At 38.4% G+C, this 13,788-nt stretch overlaps 1 long non-coding RNA gene across 1 annotated transcript; it reads left to right on the top strand.

Annotated features, from left to right (window-relative positions):
* The first annotated feature begins 1,407 nt into the window (after positions 1 to 1,407).
* LOC119726238 lies at positions 1,408 to 13,441 on the top strand. Its single transcript, XR_005270814.1, has 7 exons — positions 1,408 to 1,558; positions 5,384 to 8,211; positions 8,747 to 9,220; positions 9,552 to 9,628; positions 10,199 to 10,375; positions 10,850 to 11,016; positions 11,839 to 13,441. It is a non-coding gene; the product is annotated as an uncharacterized LOC119726238 (long non-coding RNA).
* The last annotated feature ends 347 nt before the right edge of the window (positions 13,442 to 13,788 follow it).

Below are 13,788 nucleotides of genomic sequence, written 5' to 3'. Positions count from 1 at the left end.
TAATGCTCAAAATCCAAAATGTTGTAATCCTTTACTTCGATAAATAGTACATTTGTAATAAATGTTACTGAATTAATATTTACTAAAGTACTCCAAATAAAACACAATATATCATTTCAAAATTCCCCTTGTTCTCAACTGTGTAGTTTCAAAACTTTGCTTTCAAACAATGCATATTATTGTTGTTATTATTTGTTACTACAGCAGATTGTATTACTACAACACCAGCTTTCAAAAATGATTAAGTGCAAATAAAGTTAACAAATTCTGCACCTTAATAATATGCCTAAATAACAACTGTCACAATCTTACCACTTGAGGGGGTAGTTCTGCACAGCCCTCAAAAAGTATTTTCTACCGACTGGACATTGATGAAAGTAGAATTTGTTCCCTAAAATTTCATTTTGTCTTATTGTTTATTGAAATGTAACTAAATTTGCATCTGCAGATTCTTAAAAATCTTAAAAATCAGCACAATTCAGAATACATACATTACATGTACCAACAAGCACCAATGATTTACATATGCTTACATTCCACAGGTCTAGAAATAACAATAAATAATTAAGTATATAACAAATCACCAAATTATGTAGTGTCAGTATGTCTCTGATTGGCCGAATTTCATGGCTCTTGAAAGAAAAACATTCTAGCTTCATGCAAAAGCTTTGTGCTTAGTTATATTCAGTTTGCAAAGTATTTATTTATTTTCTATTTTTTTTGGGGGGGGGGGAATGAGGTATTGAGAAATAATTTGAATAATCCAAGTAAGTTTGCTACGTTTGGCCATGAAAGCTAACCACTGGCCTTCAAAGATTACGTAAATTGACTTAACTACTGTATGTACTTCAGAAATTAATGCAGTTATTGAAAACACAGTTCGCCGAATTTTTACTTTTCAAAGAATATCCGTCAGTGATCTTTGACCTTTGTTGATTTTCTGAGGTGGGCGTGGTTATAGTTTGACTATGCACTCAAATATATTTGAAGGATTGAGAGAAAGTCAAAAAGAATTCCAATTAGATATAAAATATAACGTATTTTAATTCAGTATATATTAAGTAGCACAACGTTCTAACGTATCGGGAGTTAATCAAATAATAGGGCCTGCAAACCAAATTTAATTGACGCATATTTCAGGTGATGCCATGCGAATGTCATAAGTTTTCTTAGATTCATTATCATCATATCTTAGATTCACTATCATCATTAAGACATCGAGTCTAAAAAAAAGAAAAGAAGAAGAAGAAAGAACGGTCAATAGACTGTACCCCAGACATATTTTTATTTTATTCAAAACTACTTCGCGGAAGATTACTGTGATAGGGCCCTGGCGTAGAAAGTTGGTTCGCGTCGGTGAAGTGTATTAGCTGTAATAAGGCACTTTCCAAAATGACTGGTCCTCGCCCTAATGCTGTTGAAATCGGTGCGATGCGGGGAGCCAGGGACCATGTGACGGCATGCGTATATATGCCCCACCCGAATTTTCCGCGTGGTTGTTTCACGCACTCGAAGTTGGCGGGCACAGAGGGGCTCGAAAACCGTTACAACGTTCAAAGTAAGTTTGCCACTTTTACCCCAAAAACCTAACAATTTGGGTGTCAAGAATTTAGTAGAAATGACTGCACTACTGTAGGCACTTGTGAAATTGACGGCAACGCAAACTCCGAGTTGGAAATTCGAACTTTTCGAGGACGAAAATCGTCAGTGGTTTTACCTTATTTTCTGAGGTGGGCGTGGTTACAATTTAAGGGGTCCAGGCGCGGTTCTAGAGCCAATATTTTGGTGGTTTTTTTTGGGGGGGGGGGGGGGGGGCTAGCAAGGTGGATCCAGTATTTGTTTCAGGGAGATGTGCTGAAATGTAGACAGGTTATTTTCTCCAGGGGGGGGGGGGGGGGGAGGAGGGAGGGGCTCGTGCCACATTTTCAACGGGGAGCGTTAATAAAATCCACCCTTCTCATTTAGGGGGAGAACATTCCCATTTATGCCAAATTCTTACATTTTGCTAGTGCATTTTTTGTTAAGGAATTGTTTTTTTTGGGGGGGGGCGGTGGCTAGACCCCCCCCCTGCATTACTGTAGGCACTTGTGAAATTGACGGCAACGCAAACTCCGAGTTGGAAATTCATACTTTTCGAGGACGAAAATCGTCAGTGGTTTTACCTTATTTTCTGAGGTGGGCGTGGTTACAATTTAAGGGGTCCAGGCGCGGTTCTAGAGCCAATATTTTGGTGGGTTTTTTTTGGGGGGGGGGGGGGCTAGCAAGGTGGATCCAGTATTTGTTTCAGGGAGATGTGCTGAAATGTAGACAGGTTATTTTCTCCAGGGGGGAGGGGGGGGGGGGGGGGGAGGGAGGGGCTCGTGCCACATTTTCAACGGGGAGCGTTAATAAAATCCACCCTTCTCATTTAGGGGGAGAACATTCCCATTTATGCCAAATTCTTACATTTTGCTAGTGCATTTTTTGTTAAGGAATTGTTTTTTTTGGGGGGGGGCGGTGGCTAGACCCCCCCCCCCCAGCCCCCCCCCCCCCCCAGACACGCCACTGAAGGAGTTGAGAGTATGTTTCTAAAACAACTAAAAATGTAAACTGTAATGTACATTAGATGACCCTTAGGTGTTGCCCAAATTGCCCACTTAAAAAAAATCTCTCCTCTAGATTCATGAAATTCCTATTGGTTTTAAACATCACAAACAAGTTGGGTGACTCTAATAAACCCCAACTCCCTGGGTATGTGTAAAAATAAGGAAACAATCGTAAGAAAATTGGACAATTCACAAACTGTAAGGGTAAATTTATTTAAAAAAATTGTTTTCGTTCTCTAATAATGGGCGTCTTAATACACATTGATACCTTTTTACAGTCCAATTCTGCTAAATGCACTGTCAGATTTATCAAAAATCTGCCAAATTCCCCAAATTACTCGAAATACACTATAACCACTTAAAATCACATGCAGATGTTGCAGTTTTGCCTTAATTAAGGTTCAAATTACATTATAAACAATCTGTAGTCACATAAAAATGTTATGAAATTGCATAAATTTCAGGTAAAATAGTCACGTCACGACAAAGTCAGGTTCCCAGTGAACCTCAGTACCTAGACTAGCCAACCTGTCCCATTATACAAGGGTTTGTTTGAAAAGATGAAAGCTTTTTCACACAAATGTACCATTTTTTTTTTCAAATTTGCTATGTTTTTATGTCAAATAACCAATTTAGCATAATTCTGCCATAAATCTGCCAAAAAAAACCCCATTCTGTCAAATTTTCTGTCAAACTCGTTTTTTAACTAAAAATCTGTCAAAGTTAGCCGAAAATCGGCTAAATCGGTCACCCTGATTCTTACATGTACATTCATGATGCATGCTGGATACATGTAGGCAATGGATGACAAATTAGGCAATGTGCGTGCATTTTTTAATGAAGCAGATAGAATTTCAATTTGATTTCTTATTTTCTTAATTCCTACACATCAAGCTTATCAAAATGAAGTAGGTTTTTGAAATACGTGGATGTCCTTAAGGGTAAGACATCAGTGGGGAATCCAGGGGGGGGGGGGTAGATAGAGGGGGCACCTGGCAGTTTATTTTTTGACTATTTTTTTCTGCAGTTATTTCAATAAATGGTCAGAGAGTTCTAACATCTATCCCAAAAAAAAAAACCCGGTCAAAAGCAATGCGCCGTGAAAGTGGGCACACATGTACATGTATAATTTGCAGTTTGCTTAAAGGGAATATACAACATTTGCAAACATCGAAAAATAAAACTACCAAGTTTTTGCGAAATACCTTAATAGGATGTTGGTAAATGACAGTCTAAAGCATCCTGTAAAATTATGGCACCTGGTATACTGTCATTTTCAAGAAAAGTGGTATTTTTGTATCAATTTCCAACGCTGATCGTTGGAAACAACTGGCTTTTTTTCAAATACTGGCCCCAATTGACCATTGCACTTGTTTGCAATCGATTACAAACCTATGAACGGGTACGAGCCAGCTAGACTGGTTCCCTGACCTTACAATTCCCCAATGTATGTAAACTGCTCTGTTTCTTCTTATATGAAGTCAGGGAACCAGACTACAGGAAAATTATCGTTTTTCTTGGTTTTTATAGCATTTTCGAACCCAAACCTCAAAAAAGTTAGTGTAACTATATTTACTATATATTTCCAACCCCCCAATTCCATCCATTTCTGAAAATTACAGCAAAAGCAAATGATGTATATTCCCTTTAATAATGTCGTTTTTGAAGAACGCCTCTCTTTGGATTAGGTACCACCCCTCCCCCCCCCCCCCCTTTCCCGATTATTTATTTTACTGAGGCGAAGTGTCCGGAGGAAAAAACATATCTACATTTCGGCGCAGATCTGCGGTCCCCCCCCCCCCCCCTTGACATCAAAAGCTGGATATGCTACTGTAAGACATGAACCCAAGACTGAGAAACGTTTCCAATTTTGTTTGGAAATACCTAGAAAATGTTCTTGACTCTCCATAGATTTTGTACACAACTGTTGAAGTGGCATTAGGTTGCAACATTCTTGGTGAAGGGCAAGACCGAATTTGATTTATGTCACCCGACGCAAAATTCCATCTTATAACATTCTTTCTGTCCTGAAATATAAACCTGAAACTGCATGAAAAAAAACCAAATAAGCCAATTCAAATGTAAAGCAAGGGAAGTGGAAGTGAATTTTGACTGTTTTTGACCTTTTAAACAAGGGTAGTCTCTCTTTGTTGGGGAAAATTGAGTGAAGCAAACCCAGCAGTCAAACTCAAGTGACTGCTTTACACTGTCGAGTGCTCCTTACCCACATAAGCAGGATTGGCTGGCTGTGATTGTTATGAAACTTGATCAGCAATGTTTTGACTGTAGAAGATTGATACACCAGCTGTTGATTGAATTGAACTGTCACAGTGCCCAGTATAAGAAATATGATCTGATTGTTGGTCACCACCCTGTTTAAAAGGGATGGCAGGGGAAGTGGGTTGAACTTTGGACTGTCTTTGACTTATCAGCAAAAAAGGAAAATTGTTGATAAAAAAATAAGGAAAACTATTATTTTTCACTGCCCCCATAGGTTTGCCTTTTGGCTTGTGCATAAACTGCAATGCTTGTTTGTCATCCATGCCTACAAGCTCTGCCTGTGTAGGTGCATACATCCAGAAAGTGCTGAATATCTGTATTTCAAGTTCCCATTTCTTTGACTTTTTCTCTTTAAACTGTATGGCTCTTAGAGTTTTCAGTACTGAAAGATATCACATTGGAAAAGCTGAAAATGTTATCAAGTCAATGTGCAAAACTTGCAACATGTGAAAACAAGTACATGCTAATTGTTTACCTGTAAAACTAATAAGATGATCTCTTGTTTATTTATTTTACAGACGGTGATCATGACAGAGCTAGACTCCAAGCCAATGAAGTGAACTCTATCACGAATGCTAATACTGGAGGAATCATGCTGGAACTTTGCAACCAAGTCCTTGCCACTCGCGGTTTGTCATGAATGTACTGTGCCCGTCAAACAATATTATGCTCTACAATTAGGCCTACGTCCCAGTGAAGTCTAGGGCCAGTTTTCTTGGGGCTTAAATTTAAATGATTTCAACATAAATAACATGTAGTTGAAATGAAATCTGTAATGAGTAATTAACCTTTAAACAATGGAATAAATCTTCATGATATTTAGCCTACAAGAATAAAGATGCCAAAAAATGAAGTCTTCAAGTTGATTAAAATAAATGAGAAAACATTGAAGTAGCACAGTAAACCTAACCCAAACCTAAGGTCAATGATAATGAAAATAAAATAAAACTTCAAATGTTATTCATGATGTTTAAACCTCAAGGATGTAAATACCTGGAACTAAGTCTTCAAATTGACTTAAAATAAACTAGAAAACACAAGTAGAACAGTAAACTTAACCCAAACCTATTGGTCAGTGCTAATAAAAGAAACCTAAATTTCAAATAATATTCATGTTTAAACCTCAAGGAGCTGTCTAGAAATAACTCTTCAAATTATTTTTAAAGACTAAAAAACATAAGCAGAACAGTAAACCTAACCTAAATTTATTAAGGGCAATGCTATTGCAAGTGAAATTAAACTTCAAATATTATTAAGTGGCTTACTTGACAACAAAAGGAATTAATCTTATGTTTTAACCTGGAGTGAATAGATGACTAAAACTAAATCTTCAACACGGTTTAATGTAAACTTGAAAACAGAAGCAGCAGAGTGTATGTAACGAGCCTAAGGTCAAAACTAATAAAATTGAAATTAAAACTTTAAATATTAAGCAACTTACTTTGGAGGGTATATCCAGTTTTGAATACAAATACAAAAAAAGTATCATCCAAGTGCGCCAAGTATTTTGTTTTGTGCCAACTGTGCAAATTTAAGTGTAGACCCTTGCAGCATTTTTTGAGGTCATTCCCCTGCACGCAACCATTAACAGCTAACCATGTTAATCACAAACCATTAACAGAACAGTGCAACCATTAACAGTTAACCATGTTAATCACAAACCATTAACAGAACAGTGCAACCATTAACAGTTAACCATGTTAATCACAAACCATTAACAGTATGCACTTCAACCACTAACCAGCAAAGACCCATCCGAGTGCTGCAAGAACTGGGAAAATGTTAAACGCTTCTTGAGAAGTTAAGTTCACTTGCGCAATTGATTTGTTGCTCAAAGCTGGATTGCTATAATATTTTTCTTAAGTAGTGTAGTATTTACAACAGTTATGGAAAAGCAAAGTTATTACAAGTATATTACTGTAAGCCCTAATGAAAAAAGAAATTATTGCAAAAATCTGCATGATTTAATAATAGCCAGAAAACATTTTGAAATCCAATTGAACTCTGATGGAAATGATTAAAATGATAAAACAAGATCAGCCTAACATAAGGACATTATCTAAAAATGAGGATATTAATTTAACACCATATTACTTAATATTAAAAATAGTTGACACTGAACCCTTAAACAAAGAATAAAGAGTAATTCAGCATAAAGCTATAACCATGATTAATTAATGGTCTTAAATTTTTGAAATCGATTCAAGTTGACCCTGGATAAAATTGGGACAATGGTCAGTACAGAGCAAGACATTTAAAAGAATGTGAAAGTCTTATAGAGAAACTCTGAAAAGTTGCCCCAGGATAAACTTTTGACAATGTGCAAGACAAACTATGAATCATGAGAATGACATTGAGGATGGGAACTATCGATGTCAGCCAGATGGATGGTGTGATGAACAGATATGATGTAAGCCACAGTGTGTGGAAGGAGGAAAATCATCATCCAGTGAGAGATTCATCGCTAAGACAAACTCTGGACTTGGAATTAGTTATCAACGTGTCGGACAGGGACTAAAGATCAACATTAAAAGGCAGTACTGCAGCAACTTTTGGAAAAGGATGGAGTTGACTTTAACACAACTGATTTCATGAGTGTTGCATATCTCCAGTGCAGACTCTGTGTAAGCTTTTTACCTTAATTGATCTTGGACACACAATGGAAGGACACACCTACATGTACCTTGAACTCCACGCTATTTTGGAAGCTTGATACTCTCCGGATAAGCATCTTTGGAAGGACCGACTTGGGGGAACAGTGACTTTCTGACGGCAGACGAGTGGAAATCTGATGACTCTCTGATTCTGGGACCGATGGAATTCAACTTTTGACAATGTGCAAGACAAACTATGAAATCGCGAGGATGACATTGTCAGAACAGTAACTACATGTACATGTATACAAGATATCGAGGACAAATTGAGAAACAGATGTATTAGCCACAGTGTGCTGAAGGAGGAAAATTATGCAGTGAGGGACTCATCACATAAAGGACAGTGAATTCATCATCTGAATGTCTGATTTGGACTAAGGATCAACATTAAAGGCAACATTGCAACATTTTTTGGAACTGTTTTTGTGAGTGTTGCATTTCTCCAGTGTGGACTCGGTGCAAACTGCTGCGTCACTCTACTATAATCTTGGAAGCACAATTGGAGGACACGCATTGCCATTTTGAGGAGCTTGACACTTAGACGATAAACTTCTTTGGAAGTACAGACAGACTTGAACTTTGAAGACTGACTTTCTGATATTGGACAAGTGGAAATCTTGATGACCTTCTGACCAGTGGAATTCGCCATCTTTACTACCAGTGGAGGCATGTTTCATCCTGGAAACTTGGGGGTAATTTGTTTTCTTTTATTTGGTTTGATATATGTTATAAAAAATTCATTTCCTTTATACAAGCTCAGTGTTTGGTTGTTCAAGATTAGAATTGATTAAAAACCCTGCCATCTACATTCCTCTAATTTTGTTTCATTAATCAAAATGATACTTTAACTGGACACTACCTTGGCAGTTTTCAGGGATGCTTTTGTGGGGTGGCACCTGGGGAAGGGGGCCAACTGGGAATTTGTGGAGGAGGGGTCACATGACCTCCCCCCAATCCCCTATTCAGCCCTTCTCCTTGGCTAAACCAATTGATTTGAACCTAGTTTTTCTCTGCATTTTTAAGCTTCTAACTTTTTGATGTCGTGATCCTAAAGGGTCGGAACAAAAATAGCTTCAAGTAGTATTCCTGAGTTTCCAAGATTGAACCTCTTAATGCACAAAAGTTGTTCGTTTTTCTGCAAGGGAGAGTAGATGCTTTTTGTTGAGCAGTAAAAAGAGGATTTCCTTTCGCTTATTCATATGAAATATTTGTGATCTGTTTATGTAGGTCTGGAGGTACTCGTGAGACGTTATCTGGCTGTGATGAGCATGACCATGACGCCTGGATTGCAGAAGTCTACTGAAGTTGGGAGGGCCAGACGAAGGACCAGACGTCTTGGGTATAGAGGCCGGGGGACACGTTTGTATGTTCATAAGGTAAGGTAACCATTGTATGCAGGCTTGAACATGCACAAGACCCCCGGATGTCGCTGTACAGTTTGCAAGTGGAGTCGCTTGGATTGTGTGGTAGGGTAGAACGAGGGGGACAAGGTTGCATGTAAACCCAGGTGAGGTAACCATTTCTCTGCAGCTCTTCTAGGCCACATGCCTCAAGACTTGTCCCCCTTGTCTGGATGTTGTTCTGTGGATTCTGGATGTTGTTCTGTGGATTGTGCAGAGTGGTATCCTGTTTTAACTGATCTAACCAAGATATTCATCTTGCTGTGGATGGAGTATAGATGGCAGCAGTGTGTTGTCAAAGGTGAGCATCCATACCAGCTTCAACAGAAAAAACAATGTCAGCGTCACTTTTCAGTCAATCTTTCAGTCCTTTCTCATCCGAAAAGTTGATCTATATGTTAAAAAAAATTCCTGAGTCTTCCAAAAAAAAGTTTGCCTTTATGTTTTGAGTTAAACAAATTCACAAGTCTTCTTAAATAAAAAAGAGATCCAAAAATGTTGAACATATCGTTTATCTTGCAAACATATCTTTTAATTGAGCTTTAAGCTTTCTCTCTGGAAATATTTGCTTGAGATCCGACACTTAACTCTTAATTTTGATTTTACTCTTTTCTTCCTTTCCTGATATATAGTTGGAGCCAGAAAGTGGGCACAGCAAACACACGATATCTGTTGCCGTAATTGCGAGCAAGGACTATCAGCGTTAAAGGTAACTGATTTTGCACTTGTGCTTTTTAGGGCAATTGTAATTCATGTCCATGGACAGTGTCTTTTTGACTTTATCCCCACATTGCATGGCCTCTTCTAGCCCAAATAATTCCTAGAATTTCTGAAGTTTTATGCCTACCCTCCAACATCTTTGAAAACCACTCAGGAAGGATTTTGTACAGTAGATCTTCGTGCACAATAATGTTACAGCTACATGTAATTATCTGAATGAAAGCCTACAACTCAGGGGTGTGAAATCTCAGCTACCCCTAACAGTCCTGAATCCTCCAATTTAAAACGATTTTGCATACCCCCTAGGGAGTTAGGGCTGTTAAAGCTGATTTCAGGTTTTTTTATGTTTTGGCTTTCATCTTCCTTGCTTGCTGTGTACAAAAGTATAGATTTCCAATTTCAGCTTTTTTACACCATTTTCAGCTTTTTCAGGTATTTTTATCAGTAGTCACTCACACCCCTGACAACTTGACAGAATTAATACAGTAATTAATGCATTCATTTTCAACCAACATTAAAAAGACGGGAATTTGATATTTCCAATTTGTCAAATTTGCAGGTTGTAGACTACTGGCGCAATGCATTCAATGCCACATCACTGGAGCGGGAGCAAACGTGATGACTCTACAACAGCCTTCTATGTGACAACGTTCAGCCTCATCAGCCAGATCTGCCAGGCACAGATCAGCAAGGACTAGGATTCCGTACGTCATATCACCCACCTTGGCTCAAATGGGTCAGTATAACAAATTTGGGACTGATGGCAGACTTTTCTTAACCCTCCTTGCAAACATACATTCTGTGCCAAGTAGTCCTTTCAGTCAAAATCAAACAAGTGACTGTTTTCAACAGTTAAAAGTTTGTAGCCTTATATAAAATGGATTGATATGCTTTGACTCTGGGCGAGTGATAAAACAGCTGTGACCACAACTTGTCTGCTTTGTCTGTTGACTTGGTTTGACTAGTCATGGTGCTTGCTTGATAAATGATCTGACTGCTGGTGACTAGCCTTTATCAGAAGTATGGAAGTGGAAGTGAATTTTGACTGTCTGTGACTCTATCTTGCCACTTTTTGCCAACACTGCACGAGTGCCAATTTATGTGAGCTTCATGCTATTTCAAATGAAAACCATGTGTGGCTACAACTTTCAGCCAACATTGAAACAAAAATGACATGATTGTAACATTTCCACATTTATCCAATTTCCAGGATGTAGACTACTGACACCATTCAACGCCACATCACTGGAGCGGGAGCAAACATGATGACTCTACAACAGCCTTCCTGCGACGATGTTAGCCTCATCAGTCAGATCTACCAGGCACAGATCAGCAAGGATTGTGATCCACTTATATTACCCACCTTGGCTCAAAGAGGTCAGTATAATTGAATTGAGTGACAGACTTTTTATTTGCTTCACCATGTAGCACTTTTTGCCAACGAGTGGTGGTCATGCAGCCATCATTTCTGTTAACAAATACTGCACGTGAGTGCCAATTTATGTGAGCTGCAGATAATTTAAAATGAAAAAATAGTTTGCTTGCAACTTTTGCACAGAAATGCACATTTGAGGGAGGTTAGTAACTTTTGCTTGCATGCTAGGTCACCAAGCACTGGCTGATGGGAAGGGAAATACCCACTGTCTTCTTGAGACCAACAACATTCATCCTTTATTTTCTGATGGATAGAAATCTGAACTGGACATGAATCAAGTTTTATGGTCGTAAAATATTCTCAAATGAAAAAAATTTGCTATTACCAAAACATGACGAATTTCATATACAGTTGAGTCTCCTTAATACAAACTCGTTCTGACTTACCCAAAGTGTTTGTTATATCAGAATTTTGTATTAAGAGGAACATCAGTCCCATTCATTGTGCACATAAAAGCACAGTCGGGACTGAGGCTATTTGTTTGTTATAACCAGAATTTTGTATTAACAGAGTTTGTACTAACGAGATTCGACTGTAAACTATTTTTGAAAAGAACCTCCAGGCTAAAAATGCCCTTCTGCCCCCCCCCCCCAAGGAAGCTTAAAACTGCTTTCATGTACTTCGGATCATGCCTTGTGCAAAAGTCCTTAAACCCTGGAATTCTTATGGCTACTAGATCTACTAGATCTACTATATGATCCTTACCTGTAACATTGTTTTGATGAAGTACTAATTATGTTTCTATCTTGTATCTTCTCCTGCAGGTGGACTACACAGCAATAACGATCAGCATCAGCATCAGCCAGACTTCAGCAGAGACGATGCTCCTCTTGAGTGGATCCAGAAGGCAGACTGATGGGGGCCTCAGCAGCTCAGCCCTGGCCATGAATTTCCATCTTGGCCACCAACCAACGGGGAGACGTACCTGAAGTTGTTGAGCATTTGGATAAATCTGGACGGCATCATGTACACACTATGGAACTGATCATCGCACGTGGAAGGCACTAATTTGGCCAGACGCCCCCCCCCCTTCCACCTTGACCACTTCAGCTTTAGCTTATTAGGATTTGGAGCCACAAATTGGATTGTTACACATCTTTCAACTGGATCGCGAAATGAACCGAACTTAAAACCCGCGTAATTTCTCGCGATTCGACTCTACGGTTAAATAAGAACTGTTCCAAGTTTTCCATACTTCTGAACTGTTGCTGATGTAGTGGATGTCTTCGATCGTTTGTCGTGCAAGAAGAAAGGGATGCAATGCCCAAACTGTTTAGACATTTATCTACAAAGATCACGTGCGTTTGTGAACTCTGTACACTCGCGAGACCCTCTTCTATGGAGAAACCATTGTGCGTGCTTTGAACTTTTTCGCTTGAAGACTGATGGAACTTTTCATTGCCAGAACTTTCATGCAGGGTGGTGGGAATAATTGAGACAGTTGAGTTTTGAAATGTTTGAAATTGGAATTTTGTTAAGTTTTGGCTTGTTTTGGTTAAAATGTTGATAGTGTGCTGTTACGGCATCCCTCTTTTTATTCAGTGGTTCTCATTTCCATGATGTTAACTCACAATAAACTCTTTGCTTAAAAAATGAGACAATACACACTTTGCATCATTTTATTGAGCTATCTATAGGACTGATGGTTGGAATTGGAATTTTTCTTCAGGTTTTTAATTTCTGCAAACCGACTTCAGAGGCAAAAAAAGAACAATGAAAACCATGGAAATAAAAAGAGATGCCCTTATATTATTTTAATGTTTGATTTTGCGACTTGTAGAAAAATAACGCATTTCGATATTCGCAATGCATTTGAAGATAGATTTTCATTATCGGAACTTTCATGAGTGGTGGTGGTGGAAAATATTGAGACAGCTGAGTTTTCAAATGTTTGATATTAGAATTCTTTTTAAGTCATGACTTATTTTGGTTAAAATTTTGTTACTTTTGCTATTAGGGCATCCCTCTTTTGTGGTTCTCATTTCTCACAATAACTTGTGGCATAAACTCGGCATAACTTAACAGTCTGCATAATTTAACGTAGCCATCTAAAGACAAATCCGGCAGCAGGCATTTTCTGCAATGGCGCAAAGTTTGCACGAGTTGCGCTCAAGTGTGGCGCATGCGCTTCATCAGGCTCCTTCAACCATTTGCTTGAGCTTAAAACCACTGCAGTAAAAGCTGCTTATTCTGGTAGCCAGATTTCAGTTTATTGGTGGATCAGATTTTCTTCTGATAATTATTTTTTGCAAACCAACCACTTCAGAGGCAAAAAACCACAAAAACCCAAAACCCCAAAACTGTGAGAACTATAAACAATAAGGGAAACCCTCATATGATGTATGTTACATGTTATGATCTATGCAATGTTATATGCTATGATCTATGCCAAGAAAAATACAGTCGAGTCTCGTTATAACAAACTCGTTCGGACCCAGCCAAATTGTTTGTTATATCAGAATTTTGTATTAAGAGGAACATCAGTCCCTTTCATTGTGCATATAAATGCACAGTCGGGACTAAGACTTTATGTTTGTTATAACCAGAATTTTGTACTAACTTGAGAGTTTGTACTAACGAGAGTCGACTGTAACCTGTTTCGATATTTACAATGCATCTTGGATATGGATGGCAAACCTAGCGATATGTACACAAGCATGAACCAATTAAAGCCGAACTTTAATTAATGGAATCGTGCCAGAACTGTCCAAAGA

Source organism: Patiria miniata, unplaced genomic scaffold (genome assembly GCF_015706575.1).
Source record: "Patiria miniata isolate m_02_andy unplaced genomic scaffold, ASM1570657v1 HiC_scaffold_2, whole genome shotgun sequence".
Lineage (NCBI taxonomy): Eukaryota > Metazoa > Echinodermata > Asteroidea > Valvatida > Asterinidae > Patiria > Patiria miniata.
The sequence above is the reverse complement of the archived record's forward strand: the minus strand, read 5'-3'. Positions and strand labels throughout refer to the sequence as shown.